The following is a 20905-nucleotide window of genomic DNA, read 5'->3' as shown; positions in this document are numbered from 1 at the left end:
TCAGTTTCTGCTTTCTGGTTAATCTGTGGTCAGTTGGTCAATTTTTGTTTTCTAGTTCATGCTGTGGTCATTTGGTCAGTTTTTGTTTCCTAGGTCAGACTGTGATCATTTGGTCAATTTCGTATTGCTAGATCAGACTGTGGTCATTTGGTCAATTTCTGGTTTCTAGGCCATACTGTGGTCATTTGGTCAGTTTCTGGTTCCTAATTCAGACTGTGGTCAGTTGGTCAGTTACTGGTTTCTAGGTCAGACTGTGGGCAGTTGGTCAGTTTCTGGTGTCTAGGTCAGACTGTGGTCAGTTGGTCAGTTTCTGGTTTCTAGGTCAGACTGTGGTCAGTTGGTCAGTTTGAGGTTTCTGGTCAGACTGTGGTCAGTTGGTTAGTTTGTGGTTCCTAGGTCAGACTGTGGTCAGTTGGTTAGTCTGTGGTTCCTAGGTCAGACTATGGTCAGTTGGTCAGTTTCTGGTTCCTATGTCAGACTGTGGTCAGTTGGACAGGTTCTGATTTCTAGGTCAGAGTGTGGTCAGTTGGTCAGTTTGTGGTTCCTTGGTCAGACTGTGGTCAGTTGGTCAGTTTCTGGTTTCCAAGTCAGACTATGGTCAGTCGGTCAGTTTCTGGTTCCTATGTCAGACATTGGTCAGTTGGTCAGTTTCTGGTTTTTAGATCAGGCTGCGGTCAGTTGGTCAGTTTCCGGCTTCTCGGTCAGACTGCGGACAGTTGGTCGGTTATGGTTTCTCGCTGAGAATGTAGTCAGTTGGTTATTTTCAAAGTTTTTAGGTCAGACTTTGGTCAGTTGGTCAGTTTCTGGTTCTTAAGTCAGACTCTGGCCATTTGCTCAGTTTCTGGTTTCAAGATCCGACTGTGTTCAGTTGGTCAGTTTCTGGTTTTGAGGTCAGACCGTGGTCAGCTGCTATGTTTCGCGTTGTCTCGTTGAGACTGTGGTCAGTTGGTCAGTTTCTAGTTTCTTAGTCAGACTGTGGTCAGTTGGTCAGTTAGTGGTTTCCAAGTCAGTCTGTGGTCAGTTGGTCAGTTTCTGGCTTCTAGGCCAGAATGTGGTCAGTTGATCAGTTTGTGGTTCCTAGTTCAGACTGTGGTCAGTTGGTCAGTTTCTGGTTTCTAGGTCAGTCTGTGGGCAGTTGGTCAGTTTCTGTTGTATAGGTCAGACTGTGGTCAGTTGGGTAGTTTCTGGTTTCTAGGTCAGACTGTGGTCAGTTGGTCAGTTTGTGGTTCCTAGGTCAGACTGTGGTCAGTTGGTCAGTTTCTGGTTTCTAGGTCAGACTGTGGTCAGTTGGTCAGTTTGTGGTTCCTAGGTCAGACTGTGGTCAGTTGGTCAGTTTCTGCTTTCTAGGTCAGACTATGATCAGTTGGTCAGTTTCTGGTTCCTTGGTCAGACTGTGTTCAGTTGGTCAGTTTCTGGTTACCAGTTCAGAATGTGGTCAGTTGGTCAATTTCAGGTTTCTAGGTTTGACTGTGGTCAGTTGGTCAGTTTCTGGTTCCTAATTCAGACTGTGGTCAGTTGGTCAGTTACTGGCTTCTAGATCAGTCTGTGGGCAGTTGGTCAGTTTCTGTTGTATAGGTCAGACTGTGGTCAATTGGGTAGTATCTGGTTTCTAGTTCAGAATGTGGTCAGTTGGTCAGTTTGTGGTTCCTAGGTCAGACTGTGGTCAGTTGGTCAGTTTCTGGTTTCTAGGTCAGACACGAGGTCAGTTGGTCAGTTTGTGGTTCCTAGGTCAGACTATGATCAGTTGGTCAGTTTCTGGTTCCTTGGTCAGACTGTGTTCAGTTGGTCAGTTTCTGGTTTCCAGTTCGGAATGTGGTCAGTTGGTCAATTTCAGGTTTCTAGGTTTGACTGTGGTCAGTTGGTCAGTTTCCGGTTTCTAGGTAAGTCTGAGGTCAGTTTGTCAGGTTCTGGTTGCGAGGTCAGAATGTGGCCAGTTGGTCATTTGCTGGTTGCTAGGTCAGACTGTGGTCAGTTGATCAGTTTTTGGTTCCTAGTTAAGTCTGAGGTCAGTTTGTCAGTTTCTGATTTCTAGGTAGGACTGTGGCCAGTTGGTCAGATTCTGGTTTCTAGGTCAGATTGTGATCAGTTGGTCAGTTTCTGGTTTCTAGGTCTGAATGTGGTCAGTTGGTCACTTTCTGGTTTCTAGGTCAGACAGTGGTCAGTTGTTCAGTTTCTGGTTGTCTCGGTCAGAATGTGCACAGTTGGTCAGTTTCTGGTTGCTAGGTCAGAATATGGTCAGTTGCTCAGTTTCTGGTTTCTAGGTCAGAATGTGGTCTGTTGGTCAGTTTCTGGTTTCTAGGTCAGACTGTGGTCAGTTGGTCAGTTTCTGGTTTCTAGGTCAGACTGTGGTCAGTTGGTCAGTTTCTGGTTTCTAGGTCAGACTGTGGTCAGTTGGTCAGTTTCTGGTTTCTAGGTCAGACTGTGGTCAGTTGGTCAGTTTCTGGTTCCTAGATCAGACTTTTGTCAGTTGGTCAGTTCCGGTGTCTTGCTCAGACTGTGGTCATTTGGTCAGTTTCTGGTTCTTAGGTCAGACTATGTTCAGTTGCTCAGTTCCTGGTGTCTAGTTTAGACTGTGGTCAGTTGGTCAGTTTCGGTTTCTAAGTCAGACTGTGGTCAGTGGCCTTGATTCGCGTTTTCTCGGTAAGACTGTGGTCTGTTGCTCAGCTTCTGGTTTCGAGGTCAGACTGTTTTCAGTTGGTCAGTTTCTGATTTCTATGTCAGAATGTGGTCAGTTGGTCAGTTTCTGTTTTCTAGGTCAGACTATGGTCGTTGGTCAGTTTCCTGTTGTCTCGGGCAGACTATGGTCACTTGGTCAGTTTCTGGTTCCACGGCAAGACTGTGGTCAGTTGGTCAGTTTCTGATTTCTTGGTCAGACTGTGGTCAGTTGGTCATTGTCTGGTCTCTATGTCAGACTGTGATCAGTTGGTCAGTTTCTGGTTTCTCGGTCAGATTGTGGTCAGTTGGTCAGTTTCTGTTTTCAAGGTCAGACTGTGGTCAGTTGGTCAGTTTCTGGTTTAGATGTCAGAATATGGTCAGCTGTTCAGTTTCTGCTTTCAGGTGAGAATGTGGTCCGTTGGTCAGTTTCTGGTTTTCTAGGTCAGACTGTGGGCAGTTGGCAGTTTCTGGTTTCGAGGTCAGACAGTGGTGACTTGGTTTATTTTCGGATTTTCTCGGTCAGACTGTGCACAGTTGGTCAGTTTCTGCTTGCTAGGTCATCCTGTGGTCAATTGGTCATTTGCTGGTTTCTGGATCAGACTGTGGTCAGTTCTGTCAGTTTCTGGTTTCGAGGTCAGATTGTGGTCAGTTGGTCATTTACTGGTTTCTAGGTCAGACTGCAGTCAGTTGGTCAGTTTCTCGTTCCTAGTCAGTCTGTGGTCCGTTGGTCAGTTTCTGATTTCTACGTCAGAATGTGGTCAGTTGCTATGAGTCGCGTTGTCTCGGTCAGACTGTGCAAAGTTGATCAGTTTCTGGTTTTCTCGGTCAGACTGTGGGCAGTTGGGCCGTTTCTGGTTTCGAGATCAGACAGTGGTGACTTGGTTTACTTTCGGATTTTCTCGGTCAGACTGTGCACAGTTGGTCAGTTTCTGCTTGCTATGTCATCCTGTGGTCAATTGGTCATTTGCTGGTTTCTTGATCAGACTGTGGTCAGTTCTGTCAGTTTATGGTTTCGAGGTCAGACTGTGGACAGTTGGTCATTTTCTGGTTTCTAGGTCAGACTGCAGTCAGTTGGTCAGTTTCTCGTTCCTAGGTCAGTCTGTGGTCAGTTGGTCAGTTTCTGATTTCTAGGTCAGACTTTGGTCAGTTGCTATGATTCGCGTTGTCTCGGTCAGACTGTGCAAAGTTGATCAGTTTCTGGTTTCGAAGTCAGACTGTGGTCAATTAGTCAGTTTCTGGTTTCTAGGTCAGTCTATGATCAGTTGGTCAGCTTCAGTTTGTCTCGGTCAGACTGTGGGAAGTAGGTCAGTTTCTGCTTTCTAGGTCAGACTGTGGTCATTTGGTCAGTTTCTGATTTCTAGGTCAGACTTTGGTCAGTTGCTATGATTCGCGTTGTTTCGGTCAGACTGTGCAAGTTGATCAGTTTCTGGTATCGAAGTCAGACTGTGGTCAGTTGGTCAGTTTCTGGTTATCTCGGTCAGACTGTGGTGAGTTGGTCAGTTTCGGGTTGTCTATGTAAGTCTTTGGTCAGTTTGTCACTTTCGGGTTTCGAGCTCATACTTTGGTCAGCTTGTCAGTTTCTTGTGTCTCAGTCAGACTGTGGTCAGTTGTTCAGTTTCTGGTTATCTCGGTCAGACTGTGCTCAGTTGGTCAGTTTCACGTTTCTCGTTCAGACTGTGGTCAGTTTGTCAGTTTCAGGTTGTCTCGGTCAGACTATGGGCAGTTGGTGAGTTTCTGGATTCTCGGTCAGACTTTGGTCAGACTGTGGTCAGTTTCTGGTTGTCTCGATCAGACTCTGGACTGTTGGTCAGTTTCAGGTTGTATAGTTCAGACATTGGTCAGTTGGTCAGTTGCTGGTTCCTAGGTCAGGCTCTGCTCAGTTCGTCAGTTTCAGGTTGTCTCATTCAGAATGGTCAATTGGTCAGTTTCTGGTTTCTAGGTCAGACTGTGGAAAGTTGGTCAGTTTCTGCTTTCTAGGTCAGGCAGTGGTCAGTTGGTCAGTTTCTGGTTGTCTCGGTCAGAATGTGCACAGTTGGTCAGTTTCTGCTTGCAAGTCAGACTGTGGTCAATTTCTCAGTTGCTTGTTTCCTGATCAGACTGTGGTCTCTTCGGTCAGTTTCTGGTTTCTATGTCAGACTGTGGTCAGTTGGTCAGTTTCTGGTATCTAGGTCAGACTATGGTCTGCTGGTCAGTTTCTGATTCCTAGGTCAGACTTTTGTCAGTTGGTCAGTTCCGGTGTCTTGCTCAGACTGTGGTCATTTGGTCAGTTTCTGGTTCTCAGGTAAAATTCTGTTCAGTTGCTCAGTTCCTGGTGTCTAGTTCAGACTGTGGTCAGTTGCTCAATTTCGGTTTCTAGGTCAGACTGTGGTCAGTTGCTATGATTCGCGTTTTCTCGGTCAGACTGTGGTCAGTTGGTCAGTTTCTGGTTTCGAGGTCAGACTGTTGTCAGTTGGTCAGTTTCTGGTTTCTAGGTCAGAATGTGGTCAGTTGGTCAGTTTCTGGTTTCTAGGTCAGACTGTGGTCGTTGGTCAGTTTCGTGTTGTCTCGGGCAGACTGTGGTCACTTGGTCAGTTTCTAGTTCCACGGCCAGACTGTGGTCAGTTGGTCAGTTTCTGATTTCTTGTTCAGACTGTGGTCAGTTGGTCATTGTCTGGTTTCTATGTCAGACTGTGATCAGACTGTGATCAGTTGGTCAGTTTCTGGTTTCTCGGTCAGATTGTGGTCAGTTGGTCAGTTTCTGGTTTCTAGATTAGTCTGTGATCAGTTGGTCAGTTTCGGGTTCCTAGTCAGACTATGGTCAGTTGGTCAGTTTCTGGTTTCTGGATCAGACTGTGATCAGTTGGTCAGTTTTTGGTTTCTATGTCAGACTCTGGGCAGTTGGTCAGTTTCTGGTTGTTTTTAGGTCAGTTTCATGGTCAGTTTCTTACTTTTGTTTGCTAGTTCTCCTGTCGTCAGTAGTTCACTTGCTTGTTGCACAGTCAGACTGTGGTCAGTTGCTCAGTTTCTGGTTCCTAGGTCCGACTGTGGTCAGTTGGTCAGTTTCTGGTTTCTCGGTCACACTGTGGTCAGTTGGTCAGTTTCGGGTTTTCTCTGTCAGACTTTGGTCAGTTGGTCACTTTCGGGTTTCGAGTTCATACTTTGGTCAGCTGGTCAGTTTCTTGTGTCTAATTCAAACTGTGGTCAGTTGTTCAGTTTCTGGTTATCTCGGTCAGACTGTGGTCAGTTGGTCAGTTTCACGTTTCTCGTTCAGACTGTGGTCAGTTTGTCAGTTTCAGGTTGTCTCGGTCAGACTGTGGGCAGTTGGTGAGTTTCTGGATTCTCGGTGAGACTTTGGTCAGTTGGTCAGTTTCTGGTTGTCTCGGTCAGACTGTGGTCTGTTGGTCAGTTTCAGGTTGTATAGGTCAGACATTGGTCAGTTGGTGCGTTGCTGGTTCCTAGGTCAGACTGTGGTCAGTTGGTCAGTTTCTGGTTTCTCGGTCACACTGTGGTCAGTTGGTCAGTTTCGGGTTGTCTCTGTCAGACTTTGGTCAGTTGGTCACTTTCGGGTTTCGAGCTCATACTGTGGTCAGCTGGTCAGTTTCAGGTTGTCTCGGTCAGACAGTGTTCAGTTGGTCAGTTGCTGGTTCCAATGTCAGGCTGTGGTCAGTTGGATCTCTTCAAGTTGTCGCGGTCAGACTGGGCGTTTGGTTAGTTTCTGATTTCTAGGTCAGGCAGTGGTCAGTTGGTCAGTTTCTGTTTTTTATGTCTGAATGTGTTCAGTTGTTCAGTTTCTGTATTCTCGGTCTGACTGTGGTCAGTTGGTCAGTTTCTGGTTTCTATGTCAGACTGTGGTCATTTTCTGGTTCTTCGGTCAGACTGCGGTCAGTTGCTCAATTTTATGGTTTCTAGGTCAGACTGTGGTCAGTTGGTCAGTTTCTGGTTTCGAACTCATATCATGTTCAGTTGTTCAGTTTCTGGTTTCTGGATCAGAATGTGGTCAGTTGGTCAGTTTCTGGTTGTCTCAGTCAGACTGTGCACAGTTGGTCAGTTTCTAGTTCCACGGCCAGACTGTGGTCAGTTGGTCAGTTTCTGATTTCTTGGTCAGATTGTGATCAGTTGATCATTGTCTGGTTTCTATGTCAGACTGTGATCAGACTGTGATCAGTTGGTCAGTTTCTGGTTTCTCGGTCATATTGTGGTCAGTTGGTCAGTTTCTGGTTTGTCGGTCAGACTGTGGTCAGTTGGTCAGTTTCGGGTTCCTAGTCAGACTGTGGTCAGTTGGTCAGTTTCTGGTTTCTCGATCAGACTGTGATCAGTTGGTCAGTTTTTGGTTTCTATGTCAGACTCTGGGCAGTTGGTCAGTTTCTGGTTGTTTTTAGGTCAGTTTCTGTGGTCAGTTTCTTACTTTTGTTTGCTAGTTCTCCTGTGGTCAGTTGCTCACTTGCTTGTTGCACAGTCAGACTGTGGTCAGTTGCTCAGTTTATGGTTCCTAGGTCAGACTGTGGTCAGTTGGTCAGTTTCTGGTTTCTCGGTCACACTGTGGTCAGTTGGTCAGTTTCGGGTTTTTTCTGTCAGACTTTGGTCAGTTGGTCACTTTCGGGTTTCGAGATCATACTTTGGTCAGCTGGTCAGTTTCTTGTGTCTAATTCAGACTGTGGTCATTTGTTCAGTTTCTGGTTATCTCGGTCAGACTGTGGTCAGTTGGTCAGTTTCACGTTTCTCGTTCAGACTGTGGTCAGTTTGTCAGTTTCAGGTTGTCTCGGTCAGACTGTGGGCAGTTGGTGAGTTTCTGGATTCTCGGTCAGACTTTGGTCAGTTGGTCAGGTTCTGGTTGTCTCGGTCAGACTGTGGTCTGTTGGTCAGTTTCAGGTTGTATAGGTCAGACATTGGTCAGTTGGTCAGTTGCTGGTTCCTAGGTCAGACATTGGTCAGTTGGTCAGTTGCTGGTTCCTAGCTCAGACTGTGGTCAGTTGGTCAGTTTCTGGTTTCTCGGTCACACTGTGGTCAGTTGGTCAGTTTCGGGTTGTCTCTGACAGACTTTGGTCAGTTGGTCACTTTCGGGTTTCGAGCTCATACTGTGGTCAGCTGGTCAGTTTCAGGTTGTCTAGGTCAGACAGTGTTCAGTTGGTCAGTAGCTGGTTCCAAGATCAGACTGTGGTCTGTTGGATCTCTTCAAGTTGTCTCGGTCAGACTGTGGGCAGTTGGTTAGTTTCTGATTTCTAGGTCAGGCAGTGGTCAGTTGGTCAGTTTCGGGTTCCTAGTCTGACTGTGGTCAGTTGGTCAGTTTCTGGTTTCTGGGTCAGACTGTGATCAGTTGGTCAGTTTCTGGTTTCTAGGTCAGACTGTGGGCAGTTGGTCAGTTTCTGGTTGTTTCTAGGTCAGTTTCTGTGGTCAATTTCTTACTTTTGTTTGCTAGTTCATCCTGTGGTCAGTTGCTCACTTGCTTGTTGCACGGTCAGACTGTGGTCAGTTGCTCAGTTTCTGGTTGATAGGTCAGACCGTGGTCAGTTGGTCAGTTTCTGGTTTCTCGGTCAGACTGTGGTCACTTGGTCAGTTTCGGGTTGTCTCTGTCAGACTTTGTTCAGTTGGTCACTTTCGTGTTTCGAGCTCATACTGTGGTCATCTGGTCATTTTCTGGTGTCTATGTCACACTGTGGTCAGTTGGTCAGTTTCTGGTTATCTCAGTCGGACTGTGAGCAGTTGGTCAGTTTCACGTTTCTCGTTCAGACTGTGGTCAGTTGGTCTGTTTTTGGTTGTCTCGGTCAGACTGTGGTCTGTTGGTCAGTTTCAGATTGTCTAGGTGAGACCGTGGTCAGTTGGTCAGTTGCTGGTTCCTAGGTCTGACTTTGGTCAGTTGGATCTCTTCAAGTTGTCTTGGTCAGACTGTGGTCAGTTGGTCAGTTTCGGGTTGTCTATGTCAGTCTTTGGTCAGTTGGTCACTTTCGGGTTTCGAGCTCATAATTTGGTCAGCTTGTCAGTTTCTTGTGTCTCAGTCAGACTGTGGTCAGTTGTTCAGTTTCTGGTTATCTCGGTCAGACTGTGCTCAGTTGGTCAGTTTCACTTTTCTCGTTCAGACTGTGGTCAGTTTGTCAGTTTCAGGTTGTCTCGGTCAGACTGTGGGCAGTTGGTGAGTTTCTGGATTCTCGGTCAGACTTTGGTCAGTTGGTCAGTTTCTGTTTGTCTCGATCAGACTCTGGACTGTTGGTCAGTTTCAGGTTGTATAGTTCAGACATTGGTCAGTTGGTCAGTTGCTGGTTCCTCGGTCAGGCTCTGCTCAGTTCGTCAGTTTCAGGTTGTCTCATTCAGAATGGTCAATTTGTCAGTTTCTGGTTTCTAGTTCAGACTGTGGAAAGTTGGTCAGTTTCTGCTTTCTAGGTCAGGCAGTGGTCAGTTGGTCAGTTTCTGGTTGTCTCGGTCAGAATGTGCACAGTTGTTCAGTTTCTGCTTGCAAGTCAGACTGTGGTCAATTTCGCAGTTGCTTGTTTCCTGATCAGACTGTGGTCTCTTCCGTCAGTTTCTGGTTTCTAGGTCAGACTGTGTTCAGTTGGTCAGTTTCTGGTTTCTATGTCAGACTGTGGTCAGTTGGTCAGTTTCTGGTTTCTAGGTCAGACTATGGTCAGCTGGTCAGTTTCTGGTTCCTAGGTCAGACTTTTGTCAGTTGGTCAGTTCCGGTGTCTTGCTCAGACTGTGGTCATTTGGTCAGTTTCTGGTTCTCAGGTAAAATTCTGTTCAGTTGCTCAGTTCCTGGTGTCTAGTTCAGACTGTGGTCAGTTCGTCAGTTTCGGTTTCTAGGTCAGACTGTGGTCAGTTGCTATGATTCGCGTTTTCTCGGTCAGACTGTGGTCAGTTGGTCAGTTTCTGGTTTCGAGGTCAGACTGTTGTCAGTTGGTCAATTTCTGGTTTCTAGGTCAGAATGTGGTCAGTTGGTCAGTTTCTGGTTTCTAGGTCAGACTGTGGTCGTTGGTCAGTTTCGTGTTGTCTCGGGCAGACTGTGGTCACTTGGTCAGTTTCTAGTTCCCCGGCCAGACTGTGGTCAGTTGGTCAGTTTCTGATTTCTTGGTCAGACTGTGGTCAGTTGGTCATTGTCTGGTTTCTATGTCAGACTGTGATCAGACTGTGATCAGTTGGTCAGTTTCTGGTTTCTCGATCAGATTGTGGTCAGTTGGTCAGTTTCTGGTTTCTAGATCAGTCTGTGGTCAGTTGGTCAGTTTCGGGTTCCTAGTCAGACTATGGTCAGTTGGTCAGTTTCTGGTTTCTGGATCAGACTGTGATCAGTTGGTCAGTTTTTGGTTTCTATGTCAGACTCTGGGCAGTTGGTCAGTTTTTGGTTGTTTTTAGGTCAGTTTCATGGTCAGTTTCTTACTTTTGTTTGCTAGTTCTCCTGTGGTCAGTAGCTCACTTGCTTGTTGCACAGTCAGACTGTGGTCAGTTGCTCAGTTTCTGGTTCCTAGATCAGACTGTGGTCAGTTGGTCAGTTTCTGGTTTCTCGGTCACACTGTGGTCAGTTGGTCAGTTTCGGGTTTTCTCTGTCAGACTTTGGTCAGTTGGTCACTTTCGGGTTTCCAGTTCATAATTTGTTCAGCTGGTCAGTTTCTTGTGTCTAATTCAGACTGTGGTCAGTTGTTCAGTTTCTGGTTATCTCGGTCAGACTGTGGTCAGTTGGTCAGTTTCACGTTTCTCGTTCAGACTGTGGTCAGTTTGTCAGTTTCAGGTTGTCTCGGTCAGACTGTGGGCAGTTGGTGAGTTTCTGGATTCTCGGTAAGTCTTTGGTCAGTTGGTCAGTTTCTGGTTGTCTCGATCAGACTGTGGTCTGTTGGTCAGTTTCAGGTTGTATAGGTCAGACATTGGTCAGTTGGTCAGTTGCTGGTTCCTAGGTCAGACTGTGGTCTGTTGGTCAGTTTCTGGTTTCTCGGTCACACTGTGGTCAGTTGGTCAGTTTCGGGTTGTCTCTGTCAGACTTTGGTCAGTTGGTCACTTTCGGGTTTCGAGCTCATACTGTGGTCAGCTGGTCAGTTTCAGGTTGTCTAGGTCAGACAGTGTTCAGTTGGTCAGTTGCTGGTTCCAAGGTCAGACTGTGGTCAGTTGGATCTCTTCAAGTTGTCGCGGTCAGACTGTGGGCGTTTGGTTCGATTCTGATTTCTAGGTCAGGCAGTGTTCAGTTGGTCAGTTTCTGTTTTTTATGTCTGAATGTGTTCAGTTGTTCAGTTTCTGTATTCTCGGTCTGACTGTGGTCAGTTGGTCAGTTTCTGGTTTCTATGTCAGACTGTGGTCACTTTCTGGTTCATCGGTCAGACTGCGGTCAGTTGGTCAATTTTATGGTTTCTAGGTCAGACTGTGGTCAATTGGTCAGTTTCTGGTTTCGAACTCATATCATGTTCAGTTGTTCAGTTTCTGTTTTCTAGATCAGAATGTGGTCAGTTGCTCAGTTTCTGGCTGCCTCGGTCAGACTTTGCACAGTTGGTCAGTTTCTAGTTCCACGGCCAGACTGTGGTCAGTTGGTCAGTTTCTGATTTCTTGGTCAGACTGTGGTCATTTGGTCATTGTCTGGTTTCTATGTCAGACTGTGATCAGACTGTGATGAGTTGGTCAGTTTCTGGTTGCTCGGTCAGATTGTGGTCAGTTGGTCAGTTTCTGTTTTCTATGTTAGTCTGTGGTCAGTTGGTCAGTTTCGGGTTCCTAGTCAGACTGTGGTCAGTTGGTCAGTTTCTGGTTTCTGGATCAGACTGTGATCAGTTGGTCAGTTTTTGGTTTCTATTTCAGACTCTGGGCAGTTGGTCAGTTTCTGGTTGTTTTTAGGTCAGTTTCTGTGGTCAGTTTCTTCCTTTTGTTTGCTAGTTCTCCTGTGTTCAGTTGCTCACTTGCGTGTTACACAGTCAGACTGTGGTCAGTTGCCCAGTTTCTGGTTCCTAGGTCAGAATGTGGTCAGTTGGTCAGTTTCTGGTTTCTCGGTCACACTGTGGTCAGTTGGTCAGTTTCGGGTTGACTCTGTCAGACTTTGGTCAGTTGGTCACTTTCTTGTTTCGAGCTCATACTGTGGTCAGCTGGTCAGTTTCAGGTTGTCTAGGTCAGACAGTGTTCAGTTGGTCAGTTGCAGGTTCCAAGGTCAGACTGTGGTCAGTTGGATATCTTCAAGTTGTCTCGGTCAGACTGTGGGCAATTGGTTAGCTTCTGATTTCTAGGTCAGGCAGTGGTCAGTTGGTCAGTTTCTGTTTTTTAGGTCTGAATGTGTTCAGTTGTTCAGTTTCTGTATTCTCGGTCTGACTGCGGTCAGTTGGTCAGTTTCTCGTTCCTATGTCAGACTGTGGTCACTTTCTGGTTCTTCGGTCAGACTGCGGTCAGTTGGTCAATTTTATGGTTTCACGGTCAGACTGTGGTCAGTTGGTCAGTTTCTGGTTTCGAACTCATATCATGTTCAGTTGTTCAGTTTCTGGTTTCTAGATCAGAATGTGGTCAGTTGGTCAGTTTCTGGTTGCCTCGGTCAGACTGTGCACAGTTGGTCAGTTTCTGCTTACTGGTCATCCTGTGGTCAATTGGTCAGCTGCTCGATCTTGATCAGACTGTGGTCAGTTCAGTATGTTTCTGGATTCTAGGTCAGAATGTGGTCAGTTGGTCATGTTCTGGTTTCTAGGTCAGACTGCGGTCAGTTGGTAAGTTTCTGTTTGTCTAGGTCAGACTGTGGTCAGTTGGTTAGTCTCTGGTTTTCTCGGTCAGACTGTGGTTAGTTAGTCAATTTATGGGTTCTGGGTCAGACTGTGGTCAGTTGGTCAGTTTCTGTTTTCTAGGCCAGACTGTGGTCAGTTGGCAGTTTCGGGTTGTCTCTGTCAGACTTTGTTCAGTTGGTCAGTTTCGGGTTTCTTGGTCAAACTGTGGTCAGTTGGTCAGTTTCTGGTGTCTAGTTCAGACTGTGGTCAGTTGGTCAGTTTCTGGTTGTCTCGGTCAGACTGAGGTCAGCTGGTCAGTTTCAGGTTTCCAGGTCAAACTGTGGTCAGTTGGTCAGTTTCAAGTTCTCTCAGTCGGACCGTGGGCAGTTGGTCAGTTTCTTGTTTCTTTGTCAGACTGTCGTCAGTTGGTCAGTTTCGGGTTTCTATGTCAGACTGTGGTCAGTTGGTCAGTTTCTAGTTGTCTCGGTCAGACTGAGGTCAGCTGGTCAGTTTCAGGTTTCCAGGTCAGACTGTGGTCAGTTGGTCAGTTTCAAGTTCTCTCAGTCGGACCGTGGGCATTTGGTCAGTTTCTTGTTTCTCTGTCGGACTGTCGTCAGATGGTCAGTTTCTGGTTTATATGTCAGACTGTGGTCAGTTGGTCAGTTTCTGGTTTCTTGGTCAGTCTGTGGTCAGTTGGTCAGTTCATTGTTGTCCAGGTCAGACTATGGTCAGCTGGTCAGTTTCTGGTTTCTAGGTCAGACAGTGGTCAGTTGGTCAGTTTCGGGTTCCTAGTCAGACTGTGGTCAGTTTCTGGTTTCTGGATCTTACTGTGATCAGTTGGTCAGTTTTGGTTTCTAGGTCAGACTGTGGGCAGTTGGTCAGTTTCTGGTTGTTTTTATGTCAGTTTCTGTGGTCAGTTTCTTACCTTTGTTTGCTAGTTCATACTGTGGTCAGTTGCTCACTTGCTTGTTGCACGGTCAGTTGCTCAGTTATTGGTTCCTAGTTCAGACTGTGGTCAGTTGGTCAGTTTCTGGTTTCTCGGTCAGACTGTGGTCAGTTGGTCAGTTTCGGGTTGTCTCTGTCAGACTTTGGTCAGTTGGTCACTTTCGGGTTTCGAGCTCATACTGTGGTCAGCTGGTCAGTTCCTGGTGTCTAAGTCAGACCTTTGTCAGTTGGTCAGTTTCTGGTTATCTCAGTCAGACTGTGGTCAGTTGGTCAGTTTCACGTTTCTCGTTCAGACTGTGGTCAGTTGGTCAGTTTCTGATTGTCTCGGTCAGACTGTGGTCTGTTGTTTAGTTTCAGGTTGTCTTTGTCAGACAGTGGACAGTTGGTCAGTTGCTGGTTCCGAGGTCAGACTGTGGTCAGTTGGATCTCTTCAAGTTGTCTCGGTCAGACTGTGGGAAGTTGGTCAGTTTCTGCTTTCTAGGTCAGACAGTGGTCAGTTGGTCAGTTTCTGGTTGTCTCGGTCAGTAGGTGCACAGTTGTTCTGTTTCTGCTTGCTAGGTCAGACTGTGGTCAATTGCTCAGTTGCTTGTTTCCTGATCAGACTGTGGTCTGTTCCGTCAGTTTCTGGTTTCTAGGTCAGACTGTGGTCAGTTGGTCAGTTTCTGGTTTCTAGGTCAGACTGTGGTCAGTTGGTCAGTTTCTGGTTCCTAGGTCAAACTATTGTCAGTTGGTCAGTTCCGCTGTCTTGCTCAGAATGTGGTCATTTGGTCAGTTTGGGATTCTTAGGTCAGACTCTGGTCAGTTGCTCAGTTCCTGATGTCTAGTTCAGACTGAGGTCAGTTGGTCAGTTTCGGTTTCTAGGTCAGACAGTTGTCAGTTGCTAAGATTCGCGTTTTCTCGGTCAGACTGTGGTCAGTTGGTCATTTTCTTGTTTCGAGGTCAGACTGTTGTCGGTCAGTTTCTGGTTTCTAGGTCAGAATGTGGTCAGTTGGTCAGTTTCTGGTTTCTAGATCAGACTGTGGTCAGTTGGTCAGTTTCGGGTTGTCTCGGGCAGACTGTGGTCACTTGGTTAGTTTCTGGTTCCACGACAAGACTGTGGTCTGTTGGTCAGTTTCTGATTTCTTGGTCAGACTGTGGTCAGTTGGTCATTGTCTGGTTTCTATGTCAGTCTGTGATCAGTTGGTCAGTTTCTGTTTTCTCGGTCAGATTGTGGTCAGTTCATCAGTTTCTGGTTTCTAGGCCAGTCTGTGGTCAGTTGGTCAGTTTAGGGTTCCTAGTCAGACTGTGGTCAGTTGGTCAGTTTCTGATTTCTGGATCAGTCTCTGATCAGTTGGTCAGTTTCTGGTTTCTAGATCAGACTGTGGGCAGTTGGTCAGTTTCTGGTTGTTTTTAGGTCAGTTTCTGTGGTCAGTTTCTTACTTTTGTTTGCTAGTTCATCCTGTGGTCAGTTGCTCACTTGCTTGTTGCACGGTCAGACTGTGGTCAGTTGCTCACTTTATGGTTCCTAGGTCAGACTGATGTCAGTTGGTCAGTTTCTGGTTTCTCGGTCAGACTGTGGTCAGTTGGTCAGTTCCCGGTTGTCTCTGTCAGACTTTGGTCAGTTGGTCACTTTCGGGTTCCGAGCTCATACTGATGTCAGCTGGTCAGTTTATTGTGTCTATGTCAGACTGTGGTCAGTTAGTCAGTTTCTGGTTATCTCGGTCAGACTGTGGTCAGTTGGTCAGTTTCAGGTTGTCTAGGTCAGACAGTGTTCAGTTGGAGCTCTTCAAGTTGTCTCGGTCAGACTGTGGGCAGTTGGTCTGTTTCTGGTTTCTAGGTCAGGCAGTGGTCAGTTGGTCAGTTTCTGTTTTTTAGGTCAGAATGTGTTCAGTTGATCAGTTTCTGGTTTCGAACTCATATCATGTTTAGTTGTTCAGTGTCTGGTATCTAAATCAGAATGGGGTCACTTGGTCAGTTTCTGGTTGTCTCGGTCAGACTGTGCACAGTTGGTCACTTTCTGCTTACTGGTCATCCTGTGGTCAATTGGTCAGCTGCTGGTTTCTTGATCAGACTGTGGTCAGTTCCGTAAGTTTCTGATTTCTAGGTCAGAATGTGGTCAGTTGGTCATGTTCTGGTTTCTACGTCAGACTGTGGTCAGTTGGTACGTTTCTGTTTGTCTAGGTCAGACTGTGGGCAGTTGGTCAATTTCTAGTTGCTAGGTCAGACTGTGGTCAGTTCGTTAGTCTCTGCTTTTCTCGGTCAGATTGTGGTCAGTTGGTCATTTTCAGGTTTTGTCGGTCAGACCGAGGGCAGTTTGTCAATTTCTGGTTCCTAGGTCAGACTGTGGTCAGTTGGTCAGTTTCTCGTTTCAAGGTCAGACTGTGGTTAGTTAGTCAATTTATGGTATCTGGGTCAGACTGTGGTCAGTTGGACAGTTTCTGTTTTCTGGGCCAGACTGTGGTCAGTTGGCAGTTTCGGGTTGTCTCTGTCAGACTTTGTTCAGTCGGTCAGTTTCTGGTTGTCTCGGTCAGACTGAGGAGAGCTGGTCAGTTTCAGGTTTCCAGGTCAGACTGTTGTCAGTTGGTCAGTTTCAAGTTCTCTCAGTCAGACCGTTGGCAGTCGGTCAGTTTCTTGTTTCTATGTCAGACTGTCGTCAGATGGTCAGTTTCTGGTTTCTATGTCAGACTGTGGTCAGTTGGTCAGTTTCTGGTTTCTTGGTTAGTCTGTGGTCAGTTGGTCAGTTCATTGTTGTCCAGGTCAGACTATGGTCAGCTGGTCAGTTTCTGGTTTCTAGGTCAGACAGTGGTCAGTTGGTCAGTTTCGGGTTCCTAGTCAGACTGTGGTCAGTTTCTGGTTTCTGGATCTTACTGTGATCAGTTGGTCAGTTTTGGTTTCTAGGTCAGACTGTGGGCAGTTGGTCAGTTTCTGGTTGTTTTTATGTCAGTTTCTGTGGTCAGTTTCTTACTTTTGTTTGCTAGTTCATCCTGTGGTCAGTTGCTCACTTGCTTGTTGCACGTTCAGACTGTGATCAGTTGCTCAGTTTCTGGTTCCTAGGTCAGACTGTTGTCAGTTGGTCAGTTTCTGGTTTCTCGGTCAGACTGTGATCAGTTGGTCAGTTTCCGGTTCTCTCTGTCAGACTTTGGTCAGTTGGTCACTTTCGGGTTCCGAGCTCATACTGATGTCAGCTGGTCAGTTTATTGTGTCTATGTCAGTCTGTGGTCAGTTAGTCAGTTTCTGGTTATCTCGGTCAGACTGTGGTCAGTTGGTCAGTTTCACGTTTCTCGTTCAGACTGTGGTCAGTTGGTCAGTTTCTGGTTGTCTCGGTCAGACTGTGGTCTGTTGGTCAGTTTCAGGTTGTCTAGGACAGACAGTGTTCAGATGGAGCTCTTCAAGTTGTCTCGGTCAGACTGTGGGGAGTTGGTCTGTTTCTTGTTTCTAGGTCAGGCAGTGGTCAGTTGGTCAGTTTCTGTTTTTTAGGTCAGAATGTGTTCAGTTGATCAGTTTCTGGTTTCGAACTCATATCATGTTTAGTTGTTCAGTGTCTGCTTTCTAAATCAGATTGGGGTCACTTGGTCAGTTTCTGGTTGTCTCGGTCAGACTGTGCACAGTTGGTCACTTTCTGCTTACTGGTCATCCTGTGGTCAATTGGTCAGCTGCTGGTTTCTTGATCAGACTGTGGTCAGTTACGTAAGTTTCTGATTTCTAGGTCAGAATGTGGTCAGTTGGTCATGTTCTGGTTTCTACGTCAGACTGTGGTCAGTTGGTAAGTTTCTGTTTGTCTAGGTCAGACTGTGGGCAGTTGGTCAATTTCTGGTTGCTAGGTCAGACTGTGGTCAGTTCGTTAGTCTCTGCTTTTCTCGGTCAGATTGTGGTCAGTTGGTCATTTTCAGGTTTTGTCGGTCAGACCGAGGGCAGTTTGTCAATTTCAGGTTCCTAGGTCAGACTGTGGTCAGTTGGTCAGTTTCTCGTTTCAAGGTCAGACTGTGGTTAGTTAGTCAATTTATGGTATCTGGGTCAGACTGTGGTCAGTTGGACAGTTTCTGTTTTCTTGGCCAGACTGTGGTCAGTTGGCAGTTTCGGGTTGTCTCTGTCAGACTTTGTTCAGTCGGTCAGTTTCTGGTTGTCTCGGTCAGACTGAGGAGAGCTGGTCAGTTTCAGGTTTCCAGGTCAGACTGTTGTCAGTTGATCAGTTTCAAGTTCTCTCAGTCAGACCGTTGGCAGTCGGTCAGTTTCTTGTTTCTGTCAGACTGTCGTCAGTTGGTTAGTTTCTGGTTTCTATGTCAGACTGTGGTCAGTTGGTCAGTTTCTGGTTTCTTGGTCAGTCTGTGGTCAGTTGGTCAGTTCATTGTTGTCTAGGTCAGATTGTGGTCAGCTGGTCCGTTTCTGGTTTCTAGGTCAGACAGTGGTCAGTTGGTCAGTTTCGGGTTCCTAGACAGACTGTGGACAGTTGGTCAGTTTCTGGTTTCTGGATCAGACTGTGATCAGTTGGATAGTTTCTGGATTCTAGGTCAGACTGTGGGCAGTTGTTCAGTTTCTGGTTGTTTTTAGGTCAGTTTCTGTGGTCAATTTCTTACTTTTGTTTGCTAGTTCATCCTGTGGTCAGTTGCTCACTTGCTTGTTGCACGGTCAGACTGTGATCAGTTGCTCAGTTTCTGGTTGCTAGGTCAGACCGTGGTCAGTTGGTCAGTTTCTGGTTTCTCGGTCAGACTGTGGTCAGTTGGTCAGTTTCGGGTTGTCTCTGTCAGACTTAGTTCAGTTGGTCACTTTCGTGTTTCGAGCTCATACTATGGTCATCTGGTCATTTTCTGGTGTCTATGTCAGACTGTGGTCAGTTGGTCAGTTTCTGGTTATCTCAGTCAGACTGTGAGCAGTTGGTCAGTTTCACGTTTCTCGTTCAGACTGTGGTCAGTTGGTCAGTTTCTGGTTGTCTCGGTCAGACTGTGGTCTGTTGGTCAGTTTCAGATTGTCTAGGTCAGACCGTGGTCAGTTGGCCAGTTGCTGGTTCCAAGTTCTGACGTTGGTCAGTTGGATCTCTTCAAGTTGTCTCGGTCAGACTGTGGGCAGTTGGTCAGTTTCTGGTTTCTAGGTCAGGCAGTGGTCAGTTGGTCACTTTCTGTGTTTTCGGTCGGAATGTGTTCAGTTGATCAGTTTCTGGATTTTCGGTCTGACTTTGGTCAGTTGGTCAGTTTCTGGTTCCTATGTCAGACTGTGATCACTTTCTGGTTCTTCGGTCAGACTGCGGTCAGTTGGTCAGTTTCTAATTTCTAGGTCAGACTGTGGTCAGTTGGTCAGTTCCTGGTTTCGAACTCATATCATGTTCAGTTGTTCAGTTTATGGTTTCTAGATCAGAATGTGGTCAGTTGGTCAGTTTCTGGTTGTCTCGGTCAGACTGTTCACAGTTGGTCAGTTTCTGCTTACTGGTCATCCTGTGGTCAATTGGTCAGCTGCTGGTTTCTTGATCAGACTGTGGTCAGTTCCGTAAGTTTCTGGTTTCTAGGTCAGAATGTGGTCAGTTGGTCAAGTTCTGGTTTCTAGGTCAGACTGCGGTCAGTTGTTAAGTTTCTGTTTGTCTAGGTCAAACTGTGGTCAGTTGGTCAGCTTCTAGTTCCTAGGTCAGACTGTGGTCAGTTGGTAAGTTTCGGGTTTCTAGGTCAGAATGTGGACAGTTGGACAGTTTCAGGTTGTCTCAGTCACACCGTGGGCAGTTGGTCAATTTCTGGTTGCTAGGTCAGACTGTGGTCAGTTGGTCAGTTTCTGGTTCCTAGGTCAGACTGTGGTCATTTGGTCAGTTTCTGGTTTCTAGGTCAGACTGTGGTTAGTTAGTCAATTTATGATTTCTGGGTCAGACTGTGGTCAGTTGGTCAGTTTCTGTTTTCAAGGCCAGACTGTGGTCAGTTGGTAGCTTCGGGTTGTCTCTGTCAGACATTGTTCAGTTGGTCAGTTTCGGGTTTCTTGGTCAGACTGTGGTCAGTTGGTCAGTTTCTGGTGTCTAGTTCAGACTGTGGTCAGTTGGTCAGTTTCTGGTTGTCTCGGTCAGACTGAGGTCAGCTGGTCAGTTTCAGGTTTCCAAGTCAGACTGTGGTCAGTTGGTCAGTTTCAAGTTCTCTCAGTCAGACCGTGGGCAGTTGGTCAGTTTCTTGTTTCTATGTCAGACTGTGGTCTGTTGCTCAGTTTCTGGTTTCATGTTCAGTCTGTGGTCAGTTGGTCAGTTCATTGTTGTCTCGGTCCGACTGTGGTCAACTGTTCAGTTTGTGGTTTCTAGGTCAGACAGTGGTCAGTTGGTCAATTACTGGTTGCTCGATCAGAATGTGGCCTGCTAATCAGTTTCAGGTTGCTCGGTCAGACTATGATCAGTTGGACAGTTTCTGGTTTCTAGCTTAGACTGTGATCAGTTGGTCAGTTTCTGGTTTTTAGGTGAGAATGTGGTCACTTGGTCAATTTCTTGTTTCTAAGAGAGATTGTGGTCAGTTGGTCTGTTTCTGGTTTCTAAGTCAGATTGTGGTCACTTGTTTAGTTTCTGGTTTCGAGGTCAGTCTTTGGTCAGTTTGTCAGTTTTGGGTTGTCCAGGTCAGAGTCTGGTCAGTAGGTCAGTTTCGGGTTTCGAGGTCATATTGCGGTCAGTTTTTCATTTTCGGTTTATCTAGTTCAGACTGTGGTCAGTAGGTCAGTTTCGGTTTTTGAGCTCATATTGTGGTCAGTTGGTCAGTTTGTGGTTTGAGGTCAGATCGTGGTGAGTTGCACAGTTTTTGGTTTCTAGGTCAGACTGTGGTCAGTTGGTCAGTTTCGGGTTGTATCTGTCAGAATTTTGTCAGTTGGTCAGTTTCGGATTGTCTCGGTCAGATTGTGGTCATTTCTTCAGTTTCTGGTTACTAGGTCAGTCTGTGGTCAGTTGGTCAGTTTCTGATTTCTCGGTCAGACAGTGGTCAGATGGTCAGTTTCAGGTTGTCTCAATCAGACAGTGTTCAGTTGGTCAGTTTCTGGTTGCTCTATCAGTCTGTTGTCAGTTGTTCAGTTTATGGTTTTAAGGTAAGACTGTGGTCAGATGGTCAGTTTCTGGTTTATCGGTCAGACTGTGGTCTGTTGGTCAGTTTCAGATTGTCTAGGTCAGACCGTGGTCAGTTGGTCAGTTGCTGGTTCCTAGGTCAGACTGTGGTCAGTTGGATCTCTTCAAGTTGTCTCGGTCAGACTGTGGGCAGTTGGTCAGTTTCTGGTTTCTATGTGAGGCAGTGGTCAGTTGGTCAGTTTCTGTTTTTTAGGTCAGAATGTGTTCAGTTGATCAGTTTCTGGATTCTCGATCTGACTGTGGTCAGTTGGTCAGTTTCTGGTTCCTAACTCAGACTGTGGTAACTTTCTGGTTCTTCGGTCAAACTGCGGTCAGTTGGTCAGTTTCTAGTTTCTAGGTCAGACTATGGTCAGTTGGTCAGTTCCTGGTTTCGAACTCATATCATGTTCAGTTGTTCAGGTTCTGGTTTCTAGATCAGAATGTGGTCAGTTGGTCAGTTCATTGTTGTCTAGGTCAGATTGTGGTCAGCTGGTCCGTTTCTGGTTTCTAGGTCAGACAGTGGTCAGTTGGTCAGTTTCGGGTTTCTAGTCAGACTGTGGTCAGTTGGTCAGTTTCTGGTTTCTGGATCAGACTGTGATCAGTTGGACAGTTTCTGGATTCTAGGTCAGACTGTGGGCAGTTGTTCAGTTTCTGGTTGTTTTTA

The sequence above is a fragment of the Pristiophorus japonicus genome, unplaced genomic scaffold, assembly GCF_044704955.1.
Source record: "Pristiophorus japonicus isolate sPriJap1 unplaced genomic scaffold, sPriJap1.hap1 HAP1_SCAFFOLD_80, whole genome shotgun sequence".
Lineage (NCBI taxonomy): Eukaryota > Metazoa > Chordata > Chondrichthyes > Pristiophoridae > Pristiophorus > Pristiophorus japonicus.
The sequence above is the reverse complement of the archived record's forward strand: the minus strand, read 5'-3'. Positions refer to the sequence as shown.